Source organism: Chinchilla lanigera, unplaced genomic scaffold, assembly GCF_000276665.1.
Source record: "Chinchilla lanigera isolate Chin_1 unplaced genomic scaffold, ChiLan1.0 scaffold00010, whole genome shotgun sequence".
Lineage (NCBI taxonomy): Eukaryota > Metazoa > Chordata > Mammalia > Rodentia > Chinchillidae > Chinchilla > Chinchilla lanigera.
In genome coordinates this window covers 16,867,206-16,890,775 of record NW_004955411.1, presented here as the reverse complement: position 1 = coordinate 16,890,775, position 23,570 = coordinate 16,867,206, and the positions used below count along the sequence as shown (strand labels likewise).

Here is a 23,570-nt window from a genome sequence, read left to right as displayed (position 1 = left end):
TTTTTTGGTTTTTCTCCGGTACCAGGAACCGAACTCACGACCTTGCGCATGCCAGGCAGGCGCTTTTGCCGCTAAGCTAAATCCCCAGCCCCCTACTTATTTATGTTTATAGAGATTTCGTGTAAGGTTTTTGTTGGATGGAAGAGTTTACTTCTAAACATGTCTGAAAGACACTGTGCTAACGTTCAGTTGCAGTTCCATTGCAGTGATTTCATTCTGCGTTTGATGAAGTGGTTTCTAGTATCATCCCAGTTCACATGGAGCAAGACTCTTCAGCTCTAGCTGATGTGACTGGACAGCTTTTCAGTAGACTGATGTCCAGGCCCACCCAGGGATCCCCATACAATGAAGCTAGGGAAAGTGGGCCCAGGCACCAGTTAGTTATGAAAAGCATGAACACCTAATAATAAATGATTCTGTAGCGCTTAAAGAAACAGGCAGTCAGCTATTAAAATGTTGAAATTTTGAATTAATAATTTTTCAGTCTATTAATTATGGTATGTTATTGCCTTTCTTGAGAATAAAACTAATATAATCATATGTTTGTATGATGGCGTTGGGGACCAAATTTAGCATATCCTAGGACTCATCACCAATGGACAATTTCCTAAAGCTTCTCAAATTTAAAAATTCCCTTTTCTGTCCTTCTCTAAAACCTGCATGCAGTATAATTTTAATGTTCCTTTAATTGTAGAGATAGCCAGCACCGCACCTATTTGAGATCATGCAAATAGGAACTGACAGGGCAGCGGCTGAGACACGGGCACAGGTAGTGGCCCTCTTGGTACCCTTGTTAGCCTGAGTAAACAGTTCTCCCCTGACAGACCCTCCCTCCTGCTCCCGGGTTGATAAAATCTGACTTCTGAGTTAATCACTTTTTAATGATAGTCTTCCTTTTGTTCTTGATATGTGGGAAACCAGCCTTTTTAAAAACAGATTATGTAAAATAATTAACTTAAATTTCCTAATGCAGTAAAATGGGCTTAAATCGTAGACATCATTCTATAGCAACAAGGAGCACAATGATCTACTATCACATTAGATCTAGAATCATATATCCTTCACATTCTTTTCTAACAGGAAAAGCTCTGGGACAAATATTTGGGAAACACTGAGGAAAAACACCCTGCTAATTCCAATAGCAGGTTCCACATCATTTAATATACTATTAAAAATATAGACAAAAGGAAGCATAAATTTTGCAAGTTATCAGTTTGTTGAAAATTGCAGCATGTTTTTATTTTTCTAAAATGTCATATGTCTTAGTCTAGGCTCTTTAGGGGCAAAATACTTCCCAAAAGGTATATACTAGGGAATGGAATGTTTTAGGGCAGAAGGAGAAATCAAATTCTGTAGTTAGGGTGGCTATTTGCAGTCAGAGCTGTGTCATCCTGTGTGAGACTGACAGCAGGCAGATTGAATGCAGAAGCAAACTGTGCGTGTGCGTGTGCGTGTGTGTGTGTGTGTGTGTGTGTAAGTCCCACTCGAAGAATATGAAGTGACTCTGAAGGGCATCACAGCCCTTGGATGTGTCAAGAATGTACCTATTTTTAACATGTTGGATCAAGTGTCAGCGCTGGATAGGACGTAGGGAAGGGGGTAGGGACAGACTCGTACAGATTCTGCGGATAGTAAAGGGATCACTGGCGTGTTTACAATACAGCTGTGCATTCTTAATGGTTCTGCCGCTGCCATGTCAGGTAAAGTTTTCTTTGCATGTGATGAATGGCCGAGAATTCCTTAGGGAGGGAAGCCAAAGGAGCTGGGAGGAGGAAAGGGGCAGGGAAAAGTGGAAAAGAATGAAAAAGAAACACGCAGCTCTAGAGGGACGTAGCCTGTGCTTTGCAGTTGCTTGTGTGGATAGAAACCAGATGGTAAGCTGGAACACCCGCTTGGCTATCTGAGGAGCCAAACATATGGTTAATGGTCGGGAGAAATAGCTTTCAGAGCCAGGGCTTTGCTGACTGCTTCATATTACAGATTGTTACAGTGTGTCATTACATTGCCAACCTAAGTGCTTAATACCCACTGCGGGCCCTGGGCATACACTTACAAGAAGGACTTTTAGCTCTTTGCTGGCTCTGAACGGAGAAGTGACATCATAGGGAAGCTGAAAATGTCTGGTGTTGGAGGTAAGGAGAAAAATAATTTCGCAGTGGAAACCCCTCCCCAGTTTTACAAGCCAAGCCTTCACTGCACTGAGCTCTGCTGTTTCCTGAGAACGTTTTTGTACTAGACTGACACCCTACCCCAGCACAGAGGGAAGTGCTAACAACAAAATCCCCCACGCTGGCCACGTCCCCCACTCCAGTGGGTTTGCAAGTCCCCTTCCCCTGGAAGCCACATCCCTGCAGAGGCCCCACATTTGAAGTTTCTGTTTGGGGGAGCTTTGGGCAACAGCAGGCCTGTGTTATCTAAGGAACTGCTGAGCCCATTCATCTGCTTTTCACGGCCTGCTTCCTTTTATTTTTAGCCAAATCCGTCAGGCCTGACAGGCGGGTAATTCGAGCCAGAGAAAGGGCAGAGCTCCAGGTCCTTTCCACAAAGCAATTCTTCTCCTCCCTCCTGGGAGGGCTCCAGACTTGGCCTGCTTCAGGCAGATGGATTTGTTGAGTCATGTGAGATCATTTACACAAAAACACAGTGAGGCAGTGGAAATTAAAAAAAAGAAGAAGAAGAAGAAGAAAGAAAAGAAGAAGAAAAAGAGGGTGGGCAAGAAGAGAGAGGAGGGGAAGCCAGCGGAGAGTGTGCTGCCCTGGCTGCTTGGGAGTGCAGGAATTTTGCAGCAAGGCAGCTAGACTGAGGAATGCCTTAAAGTCATTTGTGTATAAGGTAATGTCTAGTTTACAGAGCTGGGTGGAGCAAGGCTAGAAAGGCGCCTCCAACAGCTCACCCCTATTTAAAAGTGGAAGGAGGGGCATAGGGACACTTTTTTTAAAGCAACACCCACCAAACAAAGATCACACTGTCGACAGCATTGGGTTCCAGTAGCAGTAAACTACCAGTGAGCTGGTTTAGAGAAAATGGGTTTGCTCTGTGATGTAATACAAGTTTGCTTTGTCCTGAGGCCAGCATGACTGAGGAAGCAGAAGGGGAAGAAGAAGAGGAAAATTGGAGTAGAACTCTTGGTTAATGGTTTCCAGAGATAATTTAGTAGGACTTGAGTGGAGGGAAGAAAGTGGGTATTGTGGAGACTTGCTTCGAGGTGTACCATAGCTGTGATAGGTAGAATAGAGCCATTACTACGGTTTCTTTGCTCAAGAAGAATTGAACAATGATTTTGAAATGCCAAGGAAGGGGTCATTTTCGCCTAGTGTGGTATTCATTTTCCCTTAGCTTTTGGGGTATTCATTTTTTTTTTTTTTAAAAGGCTGATTTCCTACATTGTGGTAAACAGTATTAGTTTTGTTTACTGTTTATACCACAAGCCTTTAAGACATTCCATTAAAAATTTGTCCCCGCTCATTCATGAAATTTTTCTTCAAATTTGCTTACATGCATTAGCTGTGCTTCAATGGGATTTCCCCCTTCTTTTGCTGGAATGAAAGAATTCACAAGAAAATAATGACTGGGTTATCTAAATGTATATTCTTCAACCAAATGTAATGAAAACTGTGTAGAGGATACACAGTACATGGAGATAGGGACAGAAAATTAGAAACAGGGGACATTTCAAAATATCCACTGTATTATTTTCATTATTATGCATTTCTGCAATTCTGCATTTATTTGGATCCCTAGTGTACAACCTTTTCTCCTTAGCCATGCTAGAATGTACGCCAACATCACCATGGTTCCTCTTATTTTTTTAGTATTGTAAACGTTGAAATTTTTTGCCATTTTTTCCAGACCTAGACGTACTTGGGTTGTCTGTATGGTTTCGGTAATCATGGCTCGTAAATTCCTTTTGTGAGCAGTCACCCTTGAATTTTGATAGTAGGTACTCAGGTCACCCCTTGGAACTGGCACACACACACAGTGCTGCTGATAGTAGCACTGAAGCCTTTCCACCTTTTCTCAGGTGATGCTAGTGATCTTACTCTGAGGAAGGGACAGCTTTCATTTATTTTGCTTGAGGAGAGAACTGCTAAGTTTTTGTGGTTGTTACTATGTGCACTTTGGGAACTCCAAATGGCTTGATGTAAATGTTATTATAATGGGATTTGAGTTCGCTTTGCTTTAAACCTACTCCCATCTTTGAGTGTTCTCTTTGGATCAGGGGTTCTCAGTCTCAGCACTATTGATATTTTAGACCAGAGAATTCTTTATTGTGGAACCTGTCCTGGGCATGGCAGGAGTTAGTATCACTGATTTCTACCCACTAGTTGCCAGAACTACTCTCCCCTAGTAGTGACACCAGAAAGGTCTCCAGACATTGCCACCTCTCCCCTGGGAAGGCCGAAGTCATGCCAGCGCAGAACCGTTGCTCTGTTCTACATTCTTATTTTGGTTTAGCAGTTCACTTTCTACCTGCTGAGGTGGGCATTTCATTATTTCTGTAATGTTCTACCTCGGATCTTTTGTGTGTACAGTCTTGAAGTCTGAACCCAGGAATTAATGCATGCTAAGCACTTACTTTATAGCTGAGCTTGTAGCTCATAGGTAAACGCCCATTCTCCTGTCATTTTAAATGGAAATCCCAAGTTAGGTAAAGTTTTCCAAAGTGCAGGCTGGAGTATTTTAGAGAGAAATTTTCTCCACCAGAAGACGTGGAGTTTTGTTGCAGCAGAACCTCTCATTCTTGGAATTCTGGCCTTAACAGGTAGAATCCTTCAAAGCTGCCTTGTTGTGACTTTCCCAGAGCTACTCGGTAGGAAATGGCCCCATGTCTGAGCCTGGGGATGATGACGTCAGCAGCAAAGGAGCTTCTCAGTAGGAGCCAGTGCAGAGGGCCTGGGCTTCACACTCACTGCCTTTGTGTGCAGCCCCAGAAAGAAGGAAAAGTGGCAGCAGCAGTGCTCCCTTGGGAACAAAGCCAACATCCTCCCCATCCCAGTGGCTGTGGTCTCAGAAGGTGGAACTCTCTTTAGGAAGCAGTGTAGAGTTCTCCACAGCTAAGGCAGGCATAAATTTCCTCTGCTTGTTTTGTGGGGACTAGTGTTGGCTGCTGTAATGAAATCAAGGAGACCACGGGGACATGGCCTCCAGGTCAGCAGCTGGGGCCATTTTTGTGCCCATTCTCTTGGCTGCTGATGGAGAATAGCAGGACTTGATGAGGTGATTTCACCCTTGTTTCTTTTTGGGCCACGTTTGCTTCTCATCCTACCAAAAAATGCTAAATCACAAAATTGTGAATATAAGGCAGACTTCTTTCCTCAGAACCAGAGATAGGCCTTCTCAGGTACAGAACATGAGAAGGTGCCCTGCTTCCTTGGGGAAACTACCTGACTGGTTGATGTTGGTAAGGGTAGGTTTGTCAAGGCCTGGGCTACCGTTAAGCTCTTCCCAATCCAACATCACTCTACTAACAGGCTGAGTTAGGTTAAGGAATGAGTCATAACAATATAGCTTATTCTACAGAGATAACATTTGTAGATCTAGATTAAATGAGAGCTCCAAATGTGGTAGATTTGCCTTTAGAGAAGCACAAAGTGGGCATTTCTGACAGAATTGTATATACTCCATTGAGCTGATATAGCCTGGCCCACTCTTGACACCCTCCAAAAATCCTGAGGTATGTTGTGTAAAATATAAAATACTTCCAAGTCCATATAAATTCCAGAACAGGAAGGGAAGTCATCAAGTACCAAATGACATTGATGCCATTGAACTGTGTTTTAAACCTGCAGTTGGCCCAAGGGTCTAAGGGCTGTGGTATTCATACTCAAGACGGGAATTGTTTGTTCAAGGGGGCAAGAAGAGCTCCCCTCAGAGTGTGTGGGGGGCTGGGAATGGAAACTGTCGTAGCACTTGAATGGCTATAGGGTTCCTAATTCCACCACCTGCATGGTAGAAACTTAAGTTACTTTGACAGGGAAAGTAGTTGGGGGCCACTGAATGCCCTTGGCCCCGGTGGAAGCAAACACTAGATGCCTGTATAGAGGTTTAATAACCCAGCAGGTGATTCTCCCTCCAAAGGAACACGTCTTGCTACAAAGAAGCTGGTAATGGGAAGTGCAATATCTGAGTCCCCAGGAAAGAAGAGGTTAATAGTGAATCCCGAGATACCTTTTCACCACAGCCCATCTTCTCAATAAAGCTTTCTTTGGGGTATTAACAAAAGTTTCTTCCCAGAGGAATAAGGTATAAGACCCACTCTTGCTTACAAAGCAGATGAATTTCACTTGTAAGCACTACCTCCCATTAAGATACTCTCCCCCCTAAAAAAAAAAAAAAAAAAAAAAAAAAAAAAAAAAAGATACTCTCCCCTTGCACAGCCCATACTCAAGTTCTTCTTGAAAGTAAATTCATGATTAGCAATGTTTTATTGAAGAGAGAACTGGTTCCCTCCAACTTTTTTAAAGAGGTGCCTTCCTAGCGATTTTCCTTGACAATTGCTCTTTTTTTAGAGGTCATTCTGAAGTAATCCACTAGGCTGTCTGTTACTTTGGCTTCTCACCAAACACTAGGAAATGGATTTGCCAGGAGAGTGTAGCACCCCTCACCCCCAAGGGAGAGTGAAGCTGAAATTGTTCGGAGGGCTGTGAGATGCTATCAGCATAAATCCAGAGAAACCTAGGTCAGTCAGGCATGCTTGGTAAACCTTTATCCTAGATTAATGCACTTAGGCCGTCACAATAAAGTGGTTAAGTGGATCCGGAGCGGCTATGAAGGATACCCTTCGTGGTGACATGTACCACTGGCAAACGTGAGTTGAGAGAGCTAAAATTAAAGTATGATTCTTTATATATCACAAGATGGTAGAATCTCCTGGGTTTAATGTATTTTTTTATTATGAACATGAAAAGAGTGTTGGTATGGTCCTAGTAGTATATACAGATGGTCCCCTGCTGACCTAAACTGATGCCAGTCTTCTTGGGAGAAAATGCTTCAATATTTTTTTTTTCATTTAGTCTCAAAATATTCTGGCCAAATGAGGGGCAAAAATAGATGTTAATAATAAAGCAATAGAAGACGATAGAATGAAAGGAAATAGGCTCAACTGGTGCTGAATTTAAGCAAAATCTTCCTAAACATTATACACTAGTCAGCATATGCAGTCAGTGCCTGCTGTGTGTAAGGCAGTAGAGTGGGTTCTCACTGTTTGGGTACAAAAGTTTTCTTTGTTTGAATAATCCAGCAGGGTGATGCACACACACACACACACACACACACACACACACACACCTGTAATTTAATGCAGAATGAGGTTTTATGAATGGTGGGAGCTAGGGGCAGGAAGGGAAGGGCCCATCTTGGAGTACGATGTGTCAGGCACTTCTCTTTATGATACGCCATTTAGTCTCCAAAACAGTCTTGGGCAGTATTAAGACTTTCCCCCAGTGTTAGGGAGGAAGGAACAGAGACTTACAGAGGGTCAACAGCTTGCCACACACTCTTGCCAAGAAGTAGAGCTGATGTTGCAACTAACCTGACTCCCAAGCCTTGCTTTACCCTCTCTCTCCCTGGGATTTCTGTGCCTGGTGACGCCACAGCAGTGCAGCCTTGGAGGGGTCAGGAGACAGGGTGAGAACATCCAGCCCTGGAGAGTTAAAGGGAGAATCCCCTGGCAACTTGAGATCATAGACAATAGACACTGCGTGCTGACCTGTCAAATCCAATCCCTGCTAGAGTTCAAAAGTATTAGCATAAGTTTCTAACGTTAAATAAGCAAGTGTTTTAATACAGTATCTTGATTTCCTGGCTTTCTTGAATATCAGTAACTCTGGGCACACACACCTTGCCCCTGTTTTTGCTGGGCTGGTGCTGAGTGGAAGATTCAGTGACTCCTCACTGTCTCCCCCAGCTTGACCATTTACTCATCTTACTCTTTCTCGACCACTGTCAGCATCTGAATTTGTGACCCCCAGGTTTAGGCTGTCACCCAGGCAAGGAAAGTGAGCTGGGCCAAGTTACCTCACGGGGATTCTTCAGTACCATGCCTTTAATTTCAGACAACCTTCAATGACTGGGAGACTGAGCTTGCCTTTTATAGTGATAGTCCTGAATATGAGCACTAGCTATAGGTGTGGTTTGACTATAAGATCTCCTTGAACGGGCACCAGAAGTGGTCATGTGAAAGTGCTACTCCTTATCTGATTCTCAGACCAAGTTTTTGGTTATTAGAAGTGTGTCTCTTCTTTATAATTTATAATCCTCTTGTTTCTTCTTATTGCAATTTCCTATTGAGCTATAAGTTACGTACTATTTAAAATTCACAGTATGAATTTTCAGGCCACCTCCCCTGTCCTTGGGGAGGAAGGCCTTGGGTTGATGGTGATGGCAGGTACTCTTGTCCACCTGGCTTAGGATGTATGTCTCCCTTGCTGTGCAGTGAAGGTGCGCACAAGGGAATAAGGCATATGGCAAACACTGTCAGTCTCTTGGGGCAAAAGTATGTTAGGAAGTGTTTGCTGCCTCAGTGTGGTCCTCCAGAACCAGAACCACACATCTGCTGTATAACTTGGAGGAGGGAGAAGGACCTGTGAGCAGCTCCGAAGGCTCCTCCGCTTCCCCTTTGGAAAGAAGGAGTGAGCCAGCTGAGAGGGGTGGAAGTGGGGGCTGGCGTGTGTTTGTTCCCTTGCCTTAGGTTATTACTCCCAGCACCATGTGCCTTATTGCAGAAGGGAGAGGTGGGGCTTTCTGTAATACAGTGGCCTTATATTTAATCTTGGACAAGGATTCCGGTTGAAGCTTGTCAGGACTTAATTTCTCACACTGTAAGTAATCAGGAGCCTGGTTACTCTAATCATAAAAACAGGAGGAGGAAACCAAGAATACTTTTCTCACCTGTTCAGCTGATTGCCCAAGCACCTAAGTTCTAGAATTTTGGGTTTTCCTCTAGATTCTTCTCTGCCCTTTCTGTCCAAAGCCTGCTCTTCTTTATTGCTTCACTATTCCTTCCCTACAAGCTCTTGGGTCTGTCATGGGTCTTCATGCACCAGGCCTCAGCGTGTGCTGCTGTCTGTGGTGGCGGGAGGAGGGATGAGCCCATTCCACAGACTGGCCTCAGGGTGCATTATATCAAAAAGCCAGGGAGACCTTTAACACTGTGAAGCATGATTTGCTTGTTCTTGTTGGCCTGTATCCCTTCAGAGCGCTCAAGCTACCCGGCTCTGAGAAAAGGCTTCTAGAATAAACATCTCAGAGGGAAGTGGGGAATTGGAGGTGAAGAAAAACCCAGGTCATCATATTCCATTCTGGCAATAAGTATTAACTGCATTTTCAAGGACCAAGACATAATCCACAAAGAAACAGCTCTTGACACTTTTAAGCTTCTCTTAAAACAAGGAGGAAGGAATAAAATCGGCTTACGCTGTTCTCACCGTACCTCTACACCACCTTAGCAGTGATCCCAGTAAGCCATGTGGACTCTCTGCGTGGTAGGTGGAGGTTAATGGTAAATAAATAGTGGTGAAACAGGTAGACCCGGTCTTCACTTTTCTCTGGCTCTCACTTGCTGACACCCACATCGTGGAAGTGTATAACCCTAAAGATGCCGTAGGGTGTGGAATTGTCACCAGGAGCCTGAATCTCTGGTCCCTATTGTAGCAAAGATCTGGCTAGTGAAGGGTGCTTGGCTGTATCACCAAAGCTGTGTCTAGGTGTTTACCCACCTGACTTTCTTCCTGTCTTTGATCTTTTCATTTCCCTTTTATTGTGTGTGTGTATGTGTGTGTGTGCGCGCGCGCGCGCGCACGCACACTGCCAGTTGAACACGGGACCTCATGTATGCTGAGCATGTGCTCTACAGCTGAGCTACACTCCCTGCCCCCTTCTCCCCTTCTCCTTACCCTGTCTCTGCTGCCTACTTATCTTCATTTCTGCTCATCTCTAAAGATGGATTACATTTCATGTACCTGTAGTTGTCTACTATTAACTACAAGCTTTATTGTTCACCGCACAAACTCTGCTAGGGTCGGCTGAGTAGATGTCACACATTGGCTTATGGAGTTGGCTTTCTCAGGATCCCTTTCTCAGATACCCTCAGCATCTGTCCTTTCCTTTTGGTCAGTACCAGGAGACTCTAACTTCTTAAAAGATTAAAAAGAAAGGTTAAAAAATAGAATAAAAAGAAAACCCCTGAATTCTACCATGGTAACTCAAGGATCTTTTCTTCTTAATGTTTCATTTTTAAGATGCAGTCTGTTTTTTGACCTGAATATTTTGCTCTGCTTTTTCATAAACTGAATTTGCTGCAAGACAGCCAGGTTCTCTCTGTTTCAAGGACGTGGAAAATACTTGCGAGAACAAGGCCAGTCTTTCTGGTTGCTGTCCAGAAGCAAATTGACCCAGTTTCTAAAACTGTCATCTGTTCTCTGAAATGTTTTCTGTTAATGGTGGTTTTTTTGAAGGATGTATGTGTATTATCGATGGGGAGAGGGTTGGGTTTATTTTTCATTTGTGGTCTTTTTACATCCTTTAATTCCATAGTGTCTTAAAACAAAATCACTTCTTGTCCAGGTTTACTGCTTATTACAGCATGACCAAGAAGAATATTTTTACCTTCTATGTGGTTAGGAAAACTACTCCTCTGATTAACATCACTACTAAATTAGATCATTAATATAAGTGTCCATTGTGGAGTTTTACATACTAGTTAGCTGGGTGATAGTCTTAATATTTTTAAAAAGATTTACTACCCTGATATTAGAAGATTTTCCTTTTTTACCAAAGCCCCAAAGATGCTCAGAAGTAATTATCAAATTTTTTTAGATCCTATGTTAAGAGGCTGTGTCATCCTAGGCTCTGTGAGAACAAAGAGAAAAACTTCAGAATATTTATTAGGAGCTTTCTGTGTGACTAATATTTCCCTCAAAGAAACGTTAGCCTTCTGGCTTGATTGTATAATGATGTGTGAAAATGACAAGAACACAGGGTGTGGTATAGAGAGAGATCCAGAATGAATGTAGTGTAAGCGGAGTACCTAAGCTTTGAGGGAACCCAGACTTTGTCATGGTTAGAGCTGGGTGGGATTCCTCATCTGCTTGTGATCTTCCCCTTGTGGCCACTTTCCTATGTTAATAACGTTGTGAATGTTCTAACAGAATTGTAACATCAGGCGTCTCTACAAGACGTGGGGACAAGCTTTCTAGTTAAGTGCTGCTAGGCTGTAGGTCGCATAATTTTTTTCAGCCATTTTTAGGTTGATAGGAATTAGACACTGAATATTCTTAACTTCGAAGCCTTGATTACCCGGGGGTCATGTACACATGGAGATGTTTGGATGTATTCATGCTGAAGAATCGGAATTGCAGGATCTCCCCTTCCTTGTACATCATTGTTAAAATGTGTTACTGCTATGACTGCATGTGGCATTTTCTTTGGAATCTTTTGTCTACAGCGAGTTGCAACTAGCTGTCCTATCTTCTGATTTATGAAAAAAAGTAATACTGTGCTCACAGAATAGTAATGTATGTGAAGTAGGAATTTATCTCTGAAAAATATAATTGCAAAATCATTTTCTCAGCAGTGAAAGATGTTAATAAAGGCAATCCAGCCTTAGACTTCTCCATATCCTGGACTCATTTAGCAAATTACTGAGTTAAAGATAATTGTGGTTGGCTAGTGGGATTAGAAATACCTTTTCTTTATCATGTTGAACCTATTCTATGTTCTTATTGTAAAATAATGCATTTTTAATTTTTAAAAGCACTGCAGTTGCAGTTACACTTCCAGTTCCATTTTTGATGGGAAGGTTCTTATATATAAATTCTTCTTAGATGCAGCCTGAAAAAATAATGTACCAATCAGGTGATAAGGCATCTTACAATGTTTTGTTCTCTCAGGTATATCCTGTAAACATCATTCAAAGGAAAAGGCTGCAGATCTACTTAAGTGATTGGAGACATTTTATTTGTGTTTAAAATGTGACAAATTAAGACTCTTGGAACCCTACCACAAACTATTTTACTCTAAAATGTAATTCAATTGGATTAAAAATCTTACGTAAAGAACCCGCACATGAGTAAAAGCAGAGACTGTATTCCATTTAGGGGTGTTGGATTGTTTGGTTCACTTGGCCTGTGGAAAACCGACTTCCTGAATTCCGTGATGGGACGTTGCTTTCCAAAGCTCTGTGAAAGGGTCTACTGACCAGTCCCTGGTAGTGACCTAGTCAAGCTGCAGCCTGTGCTTATTTCTTTGTTCCTTGTGGGCAGCAGGGAGAGGCCCTCGGGTCTGGTACACAGCAATGCTGCTAGTGCAGTTTTTGAGGAAATCATACCCTGAATTAGAAGCCCCTCAGTCATTCGCCTCTCTAGCCTTTTGATCACTAAATCCTCAGTATCCAGCCCATAGTAAGTGCTCAAAAAAGTAGTTACTGAATCAATGAATATTATCCCTGTGAATCTGCAGTCACTTTAAGCATTTAATTCCTATCTTTTTCTTGGCCACTGGCATACTCGGTCCCAGAGGCATGCCTTAAGGCTCTTGGTGTCACCGTCTGGAGCTTCACTCTTCAATATAGTAACCACTAACCGCACTGACTATTTAAAGTTAATTCAAATTACATAAAATTAAAAACTTAACCCCCAGTTTGTACTAGCTACTTTCTAGTTTGAGCTTTGACTCTCTTAAAATGGGCAAGGAGTTAACATGTAACCAGCACCACTGTGTGCCAACTTCACTGCCTTACCCTGTTCCCCAACAGTGCAGTTGAGGACTTAGAAGCCCCCTCCCATCCTTCTCCCTTGGCCACCAATACCAAGTTGGATGGCAAAGACATGAATCATTGCAATCACGGCAGGATGGTCCTCACAGGAGGCAGGAGGATCCATGGCACAGGACTGCTCAGACCCTCCCTGAGTACGAGCTCATGGATTTCTTCTTTGTGTTTACAGTGCAGCTGCCTGCTTCAGGAAGTGAGGGCTCCAGGAACAAGGAGAATCTTCAAAAGCTGCCTCACTTTGTGATATGTCTGGCCCCTTGCTCCCATCCATACAGCATGAACAAGGTAAGAGGTGCTTTGAGTCAGCACTTGTGTTTTTTTCCTTATGGTACTGTGGTGGGCATAATCCTTTTATCATGTGAGGTGAAGAGGCTGATTCTCCTTCTGGAAGATGTTTTAGTGGTTAGAGAGTTGTATCATCCCCAGGAGCAGTGTTTCAAAAGGGGTTGTAAGAGCTGGTGGCAACTGCATAATTGGATAGTTCTCTGGAGTTATCAGTTGTGTTTTCCAGAGGCTTCTGTGTGTCTGAAGGATTTGACTATTGGTGGCTTAGTTTCTGTTTTCACATCTGAAAAATGCTAGTAATGGTATCCTGACCTCACAGGATGGTTGTAAGGATGAAAGGAGTTACAGTAATGGATGTACTATTGCTTAATACAGTGCCTGTCCACAATCCTAGCACTTGGTAAATATTTGCTGTCGTTTTTTATTTGGGGACACTTGTGTCCCTCAGACATAGTTGCAAAGAGTGCAAGGAACATCTGCAGTGTTTTCACTTAGCCTCTGATTTGGTGAGGAGTATGATTTTTCAGATGGGCATTCTGATAATAATGATGAAGAAGGCTTGAGTGAGTGAAGTCTTTCACAAGTGGTAGGCTATTTGGGATCAGTGTGGTGAGTGTTCTGAGACATGTACCTCATTGGGTCTGGAAGCACAGAAGTAACATCTAACTCTGGGATCTAGGAAGGGCGAGATAGAAGAGGTGACGTGTAGAGTTGAATCCTGGGTAGGAAGGACATACTAATTTCCCAGGCAGAGAAGATGGGACAAGGCACTCTAGATAGAGGAAGCAGCTTGTGTGCAGGCTTGAAAACATGAAAAAGTCTGGCAAAGAGTTTCATGTGGCTGGACCAAGGCTTCTCAACCATGACACCCGCGTTACAGGATTTTTAGTAGCAACCCTTTCCCCTACATTCTAGTCCTAACAAAAACCATCTTCGGTATTGTCCAGGGCCCTGTGGCAGAATCAAACTCTGGTTGACAGCTCCTGCAAGTGAAAGTGACCAAGTCTGAGCCCAGAAGCAGAGAGAAGGGCCAGATCCTGTGAGCCGTTCAAGCATTCAAACAGGAGAGGGACACTTGCAGAGACCTGCAAAAACTGATGTGAATTGCGGTACAGTTGCACAGCACTTTTAGGTGATTTGCTGTTGAAGAGATATTAGACTCCCTAGACTTCAAAAAGCCCATTAGACTCACTGAGTTTTCTACACTAAGGATCCTCTTCCCTCTGGTGACTTTCCTCATGGCCGTTTATCTGACCTTCTCAAGGGTGGGAGGCTTCCCGACCCCTTGAGTGTTTGGAAGTTGTGGGAAGCAGCCCCTGCACACACTTTATCTCTGTGTGGAAGCTTTACAGACAGCTGTGCTTGCTTGCTTCTGCCTGAAGAGACCAGGAAAAAAATACGCATTTGTGCTTGAGAGGTTTTCGTTTGCCTGCGCCAAGCTAAAGAGAAGGCAACCCTGTGCTGAGAACTCCCAGCAGCCCCCCTCCTTGCCGAGGCTTAACTACTTACTGCTCAGCATTCTTTCAGAAGTCAACTTTAGGAATTCTGGAAGGTGGGCGGGTTTCTGCCCCACAGTATGATTAGAGGTGGGGAAGGCGATCTGTCACTGCAAATCCTGGCTTCTATTCTTTAGAGTGGTGTACTGAAAAGCTGGGAAGACTCCTGGGAAATCTGTGTTCACACGCAAGTTTGTTCTGACAGCCTGACCTAAGATTCTCTAGGGCAACTCGGGACCTGATGTCATGGATTTGCTCTCAGTACACAGCTGGGAACCAGACTCCTCAGCAATTTCAACTGTCTCAGTGGGTGTGTCTGTGCTTGGGAGTTACGTTCTGGCTGAGTAGACCAGTGAGTGCTTTATTTTCTATTATTTTAATTGAGAGTACTGATTAAGCTGGATGTGTCACCTCCGTAGGTCAGCAGTTTTCTTGTGGTTTTTTGGCATAAGACAAAGAATAGGTCACTCTCTGGGGAGGAAACAGCTCTTCCCAGCACTAATAAAACAACAGAATTATCTCATCAGCAAAGTATGTAAGTTAGAATGTTGGAAATACTGCTGTGGGTGTGACTGGTGTTCTCAGTAGAGTTGTTCCTAGAAAGTTGGAGGCAGTTGAACTGTGTGTGCTGCTGTTGGTTGGACACACACTGTAACACTCTCTCTCCTTCCTTCCTAAATTGAAGAAGTGTCAGGGTGGAGGGTGGCCGCAGATTTTGAGGGCAGCGCTAGGGTGATGCTGACAGCAGTTTGCTAGTGGCAGGTCTGTTGGGCGTCAATCAAGGAGGACCCTTCTAGAAAGTATAGGAACGACTTCGAGGGAACAAAGGATTAGCAGTTTCTTTTCTTAGTTTAACAAGGACGACTGGGAAGCCCATGAACTCCCTGCCATGCGCCAGGCAGGGCCTTCATTCTTCACATTCCTGAGCTCCTATCTGTGCTAGGGTCTGAGGGAACGTCAGAAAGGGGAGCAGCTCTGGCTCGCACATTGGTACATTAGAGAAGAAAGGAGGCATTCCCGGGATCAAGGCCCAGCATGCGTGTGCAACCATTTTCGAGGCCAGAGCACATGAAATATGTCAGTCTAATACTCAGTCCATAAGGTCTATGCAGAGTAGATATCCTCCCAGAGATTTACCTTTTCAGTATTGTAAATGGGCTTTTATGGTTGTAGAATCTGTGATTTATGTGTTAAAGAAAGTGAAGGTCATATATTTTCTCAGGGCATTCAGTCTCCCGGCCCTTCATGCAGATTTGAAAAACCATCTTTCCTACTTTCATAGACTCTTCAGATCTTTTTGTGAGAGCTGACTTCCCAATCTTTATGTTGGTTAAAAACTTCATAGAGTAATTAGGATTTAAGCTTTAAGTTTTGTAGTTTTCATTCTTTCTCCTTTTGTGGACCATTCCCTCATTAATACATGTGTGTCAAGTGAGAGTGACAGAAGGGTCTGGGAGGGAGCCATACCCTTCCAGGTCATGTCCCCAGTGAGGGACCAAAACCTCATCCAGGTGCATCTCCTAACAGCAAGTCAGCTGTAGGGCCCGTAATCCAGTAACCTTCTGTAAGCCCTGCCTCTGAACACATGAGCTTTGAGGGAACATTGCAAGTCTAAACCACAGCATATAAATACGGCGGTACCTCTGTTCACAAACTTAATTCTTTCCGCAATTCTGGTCACAAAACAAACTGGATGAGAACCAAATCAAATTTCCCCATTAGGTCAACATTGAATGTAACCATCGTGGGCTGGGGATTTAGCTCAGCGGCAAAAGCGCCTGCCTGGCAAGCGCAAGGTCGTGAGTTCGGTTCCCGGTACCGGAGAAAAACCAGAAAAATAAAAAAAATAAAAAATTAAAAAAAATGTAACCATCGAATTTGATTCAGTTCTCATCCAATTCAGTTCGTGAACAGAATCATAGAAAGAATCAAGTTCATGAACTGAGGTATCAATATATACATTAAGTATCACATAAATGTTTGCTAGTAAGGATTCATTTGGGGGTTTATCTATGTTCTATGCATGTTGTCATGCTACAAAGGGAGGATTTTAATGTGTTATTTGAAAAAAAAAAATCATAGCCAGAATTGGAAGAGGGGCCAATTGGGATTTTTATAGGGACAAGCAGGGCAGGATAATGTACATGCACTTCATAGCAACTTTGAAGTTCATAAAACCCCACTAGCAGGACGGGGGTCTACTCTTGAAAGATCTCCTTGTCCTAGTACTAGCAGCCTTGGGATTATGATTGTTTACTCTCTCCCTTTTGGTCCTTGCTTTCACAAAGGCGTGCCATATGCCGTTCTCTGCTTTGGATTTCCTAGGACGCTCCGTCTGATTGGAAGAGAACTGATTCTTCTGTTGTTACACAAAATGATCCTTTCCTTCCCCCCACAGGTAAAAAGAATCCTTTGCAGAACTGTTCCTTCCTTGTCTTCAGATAAAGCCAGGTCTGACTTTCATTACTTTGCACAAGTGTTGTGGCATCCAGTGAAATGAAGTAGTGCCTTTTATCTCTCTTCCTGGGTAAAGGCCATTGTTAGCTTGATTATCTGCTCACCAGAATTTTTTCTTTAAATGTTTTCTAGTATTTAGTACCCTATCCTACTGCACCAGGTTGGAAGCGGTTTCATGTTTACACTCAGATCAGTATCTCTACAGTCAACTGAAAAGTAAAACTGAAACTTAGTCTCTGCCTTCATTTACAGTTTTTCTTACTTTGCACCTCCTTACTACAAAGCAGTGAAGTCCACAGTTTGCTCCCCTTTGCTCTGCCACCCAGCATCTCATGCATCCCCAGCTCTAACTGATAAGACATGAACTGCTCCAACACTTATTCATCAGTTGCACACTGCTTGCCTGCCCTGTGCTTGCAATAAATACATCAGTGAATAAAACAAAGATCTTTGCTGTTTGGCTAAACGCGGGAGAGTCATCCCGTCCAGAGGTTTCATATTTAAACATAAACCTAATGTTAAAACTTTTTCTATTTAAATTTGTTTTCCACTGGGTGACCAAGTTAGCAGAGCTACTGGATGCAGTGTAAGGAACTTGTGAATGATAAACATTAAGACCTTGCTCTTGGGGGCTGGGGATTTAGCTCAGCGGCACAGCGCCTGCCCAGCAAGCGCAAGGTCCTGAGTTCAATCCCTGGTACCGGAAAAAAACCAAAACCAAAGGGAAAAAAAAAAGACCTTGCTCTTCCCCTTTGTAGGATACCTTTAGCGCTTTCACCAAATTTTCAGCATATATTTGATAAGCTTTGATTGTCATTTATCTGAAGGCAGTGGCCAAATCCTTGTTGCGGTAGAAGAGCCTTAACACAGCTTAAAAACTAGTGGCATGGAAGAAGATATAAGTAGACAAAATGATCTTAAAAACCTTAATGATTTCTGTGGCAGAAATCAGAACTAAAGAGAATGCTTTAACTAGTGAAATCTCAATTTACTCTCATCAGAAGACATTCTGAAATAGTCTAGAAGACAAAAGAAGCTGTAGACGTATTTGTAGCGTATAGGACAGAAAATTAACTTATTTACTTTATGAAGCATTCTTCTAAATTAATGCAGTCAATAAGATAAAAATGTGTACAATTAATAGATAATGGACAAAGGAGCAGAAAGGTAAGACTCATAAAGGAAGACATGTGATTGAATAACATATAAGAAAATGTTCAACCTTGACAGTAATCAAGGAAATGCAAGTTAAAATGATATTGGTGTTTTCCGCCTATACAATCAATGAGGATTTATAAAATTTATTTGGTGGATTGAGAATATCAATTTCTTTCATGCACAGTGAAAAAATAAAAACACATTCTGAGGCGGGCTTAATATGTATCAAAGCTTAAAACATAGGTGCATTTGACCTAGAAATTCCATTTTTAGAGCATTCACTCCAGGAAATTTGCTAGGAATGTGTGTAAAAATTTAGCTAAGGTACTCATCACAATAGTGTTAAAATAGCGATTTTTCTAAGGTAGTAACCATGGTGCAGCTGTATAGTAAAAAATGCCATGGGAGTGTGGAGGAGTACTGGATGACAGAAAAAGATGTTCTAAATAAATTGGGAAGTTACCTAAGAAGATGGACAATTTGATCACTATTTCATTGTTTTAGAAAGGTGCATGTGTATGTATGCAGCAAAAAGATTGCAGATACACAGCAAAATTTTAAGAGTGTTTTCTTCTTTTTGTGCATATATTCTAAAATTTTTTAGCAATGTGTACCTTTCTAAAAATGACATTTTTAAATTCAAGGTGCTGAATTATATTTGAAATATGAATTACACTTTTTAAAATATGCATAATTTAAAGATTGGTATGTTAACAGTGGTTTTCTCAGGCAATAGACACATGGGACACATCTGTTTATGTCTTTCCTTTTTTTAATGCTTTTTTGCATTTTCAACTTTTTTACCGTAAGTATTTACGTTTCATGAATGACCAGGAATAAAAGCAAAGTTTTAAAAATAAATCGTTTTTGGCTGTTTTGCAATTGGGGTAAACTGGATGAAGAAGTTTAGTGGAGAGAGAGAGGGAGGGAGAAGAAGAGGAGGGGATAGGCCACACAATGGTCTGAAAGTCCTTCTGTTTGCCATTTGATCGGGAAGGAGTGTTTTCATGTACTGATGATTTGGGGACAATAGCAAGTAGAGGAATACTGTTTTGAAAAGATGCTATTCTTTGATTCAGTGGCTCAAGTTTTTTTAAGTGGATATGACATTCTCTTACTCAGTTTTATGTCACCGCTTCATACCTGTTCAAACACATTGCTGATGTGAGCAAGACCAGTGGTTCTCAAACTACGGTTTGGGGACCCTTCGGGGAATACGAAGAGTCTATCTTTCAAGTGGTCCCCTTGCAAGATCGAAGCTGTTTTCTTAACACTAAGACCTTTCTTGCCTTTCTTCATTCTTCTCAAGTGTCCAGTGTAGTGTTGTAGAAGTGACATCATCCCCGAGCTAGCTCTTGGGATGTGTGCTTATGTTTTCACGTTTCTTACATTTCTCAGTTTTAATCTCTAACATGGTAAACACTGATTAAAAATAATCCATGTAAATAAAAAAAGTTTTCAGGGTTTGTGATAATCTGTAAGCCTGTGAAGAGATCCCGAAGCAAACGTTTGAGAACCAGTGTGTGGGATGATGGACGCGTCCTGCGTGTGGCAAGGCCTCCTTCAACAAGAAATGGACCTGCGACCCTGAGAACTGAGCAAAGGGCTTCTGTTCTCCCCTGCATCCTGAAACAATAATTGCCCTTAGTCCTTCTGAAAGCTACATTTTTATAGAGCCTGAGAGGTTAAAGAAAGACTTGTTAGCACAAGGCCAGTGCAGCGCTTGTGTGACAGGTTGATCAAGTTCTGCTGAATGTAAGGTATATGGAAATGGAGACTGCAGACCTCCAGCTTCTGTTCTCTACACGCATTACAGTAGGAAACTGAGTGATTCATTAGGAAGATAACAGAAATATACCATGGTACCTCTGTTCAAAAACACTTTTGTTTGTGAACAACTTGGTTCAAAAACAGAAGCGTTTGGCAAAAATTTACTTCTGTTTGGAAACTCTGCATTGGGAGGCAAATATGACCACAGTCATCTTTTCCACACAAACATTAACATAGCTATCTTTTCCAAAATCATAGAACAAATTAAGTTCGTGAACTGAGGTGTCACTATCATTCCTTCTGGGAAGCAAGGGAGCACAAATTTAAAATAACACCTGACTGTGAAATCCAGTAGATGACTAATTGGGCATGGAGGACAAATTTAAAAGAATTAACTGAATATATGTGTGTTCGCTGTCTTTAAAATGTGTACATGCATGTAACTTGTTTTTGTGTGTGTATCCATACATACAAAATACACACATTTTAGAGAAGTGTTTCCTGAGCTATGTAGAATTAGCTCTCTACTCAGTCATTTGTATTGCGGGAGCAGCACCAACACCTCTCTCTCAGTCCTGTGGCATCTCCTCCTTTCTGCTGATCCAGAGACACACTAAAGTTGATCTCTCCATGGGTGCGGGGCTCACCTCGCATGGGTGCGGGGCTCACCTCAAATCTCAGAGCATGCACCTGATGGAGCAGTGGTTGGTGCCTTCTTGTCTGACAAGCAGTCTTCATGGTCCAGGGCCTATGTTGAAAACCTGATCCTTCCTGTACAGAGCATGTGGCAATCAGATGAGTAATTGTCGGGGAGCACCTCGAGGTAAGCTTCAGCCCTGAGATGCCGCGCACCCTCTGCAGTGTCACAGGGTCCCAACAGTGTCTTGAATGAAGGAGTCACATGGCCTGCACCAACAGCTCCAACCCTGTCAGAAGAGATGAAAGAAAATCCAGTCAGGTAGGAGGACGTAAATTAATGCTTCAGAGTTGAAAAGCTGGACTCTTGGTTAAGCCCCTAACAGCCCCAGGAAGGGAGAAGGGATAGGTTTTGGCATGATTGTAATGTAATTGCAAGTCTGAGAGCCTTGTGGTGAATCACGATAAGCTCTTTGAAAACGTGGCGACAGCTACTGATGGTCGGACAGGTCTCACCTGCAGGAAAGAGGGTGCTCCCTCCCGCCTTGTTCTTCTTAGCGGCACTTGCAGACAATGTGCTGGCTGGTTTGGGAATGTTGTTCACACTTATTTCTAAAGACTTTAAAAGAGAAGCACCTAGGATTTTCTTTTTTTTTTTTTTTTTTTTTTTTGTTTTTTCTCCGGTACCGGGAACTGAACTCACGACCTTGCGCTTGCCAGGCAGGCGCTTTTGCCGCTGAGCTAAATCCCCAGCCCCGGATTTTCTTGATATAACAGGCTCTGCTCCCCACCCCGTACTGATGAAGTGCCCTGTGATTTAACTGAACGTTGACAGAATTTGGGGCCTCTTATTCTGTGTCGCCATATTGAACTGAGCCCATACAGCCCTGCAGCATACAGCATAAGAGGACCTTTGCATACTTGATATGCACAAGCCCCTGTCTGAGGCTAGCAGCTGTAACAAAGAGGCCGGTGGGTTCTGCTCTTTGTGAGGCAGAGGAGTGCTTCTGTCTTCCCTAAGCCCTCAGCTCCTTCCCTCTCAATTAGTAGGCCTTAAGGAATACGACTAAGTCACATTCTATTTAGCTAACTGGTAACTGGAAACAGGATTATTTAGTTACTTAATCTGTGCTTGTCCATTTTTTAGAATATCAACAATCAACTCAGTCTGGCTAATTCTGCAAATGTATAATCTCAAAGAATGGAATTCCTGTATAGGAGAGGAAATATGTAACTGAGAGAGCCCTCTCAATACAGTTTATTAATATGAGTGCCTGGTACTTTAGATGGACTCTTTTTCCTCCCTTTTTTGTGATACACAGGTCTTACTACAGGGCACAGTTATTTGCTGATATTTTTCATACTTACTATCCTTTGTCTGTAAAATCAGCCTAACATTCCAGTTACTGTAAGACGTTTTCAGAGAAGACTTTGGAGTTTAAGTGCCTCATTGGCTTCATTTTTAAAAACCTCATATGTGCTGTGGGATAAAATTAATACATGAACTGTACTAAATAGAAAAGGAGAGATGCCTATTTAGAATATATAAAACTACATAATTTGCAGGAAATCCTCAGTTAATGTTAGAAGACATATTTCTAGTCTCACATAAATGGCAGTGTTTATATTTAAATGAAAACATTTAGATTTGATTAATCACAGCTTCTATGTTATTCTGGTTTGTTTATTTGGTTTTTCTTTCTTCTTTATGGAGTAGTTTTGTAACTTCTTACCACCCTCGTCCTTCAATACGGTAGCATTATCTTGAGAGACTAGCCTCAATTAGCTATAAACATAAGCAATTAATTAAGATAACTAACCCTAGCCAACTAGGTAAAGCGCCATCACATGTCATAGCGATCAAGAAGCATCTGTTAATTAGAACAGTAGGAAAACTGCAATGGGTTATGAAAAAAGTATTGGATGAAATTAGCAATGCATGTATTTCTTGTTATTTCTTAAATCCAACCCATAAACAAATTGTTGTGACAGCTGTAGGCTGAGATTATGGTACTTTGGATAAGGTCTGATTATAGCTAAAAATAGACACATGTATTGAAGATCAGAAAAGGAATATTAAACAATTGAAAATTTTGTGAAAGACTGATGCTGTTTCATTGTAATAATTTCCCCAAAGGCACATTAGTAATGCTGCTAAATACAGACTTTAATAGACTTTAATAATGTGTACTTAGAGGCCTGATACACAAAGGGATAATGTATAAAACATTCATTATGGAAAATTGCTACCTTTTTTTGTTTAATAAGAAATCTGTTGAAACAAAACCATTGCACTGCCTATGGTATTGTGTTCCTGGGTATTAGCAAGCTGAAGAATAATTGCTAACTTCTTTTCCACTTTTGTCACCTATTCTAGTCGAGTTGCAGTCATACTTACCTATTTGTTCTATGAATGAAAATGGGGGGAAAAACCGCTTGCATTGGATGAACCGTTGTTCAGATTATGGCTCAGCCTCCGATTACCTCTGTAATCTTGACCAAGTTGTTTAGCATAACACTCCACTTCTTCATTTGCAAACTGAATGTTGTTCTAGTTGCCTTGCAAGGTTGTGGGGGAAAAGAAGTTAAATGCTGACACAGCAGAGGCTTCACATAATAGACACTCAATAAATGTTTCCTATTCTTGTTCCTTTCTACATCTTGTTTCTCTTTATATCGCTTGTATCTGTGGATGCTGGCTGTGGAGGAGCAGGAAGGGGGTTGAGAGTAGGAAAAAGCAATTATAAGGAAGCCTTGGTAAGCAGGTCTGTAGCCAAGCCTTGCATTGGATTTCAATGTGATTTTAATGTGCTGCTGCTGAGAACCATGCTGCTGAAAGAGAGAAGAGTAAGAAGCAGATGCTCTTAGAAGAACAGTGGGGCATTTATCTCTTTTAATGAGATAACATCATTAGAGTGACAAAGTGCAGCGAATCGATACTTGAAATGGACTGGTGCTATCTTCCTGAAGTGCGCTGATTGTTACACTTCACAGTTTTA

The 23,570-nt window shown here is 42.1% G+C and overlaps 1 protein-coding gene across 4 annotated transcripts in view; it reads left to right on the top strand.

The window, feature by feature from the left end:
- Bach2 (BTB and CNC homology 1, basic leucine zipper transcription factor 2) overlaps positions 1-23,570 on the top strand; it is a 339,814-nt gene that overhangs the window by 56,584 nt on the left and 259,660 nt on the right. For 2 of the 4 annotated variants that reach the window (XM_013510777.1, XM_013510775.1), the window contains exons 1-2: positions 1,665-1,700; positions 12,942-13,054. The gene's annotated coding sequence lies outside the window, so the exon portion shown is untranslated. Of the gene's footprint in view, positions 1-1,664; positions 1,701-1,937; positions 2,133-12,941; positions 13,055-23,570 lie in introns of those variants that run through there. The other 2 variants (XM_005377762.2, XM_005377763.2) reach the window with 2 other exon arrangements.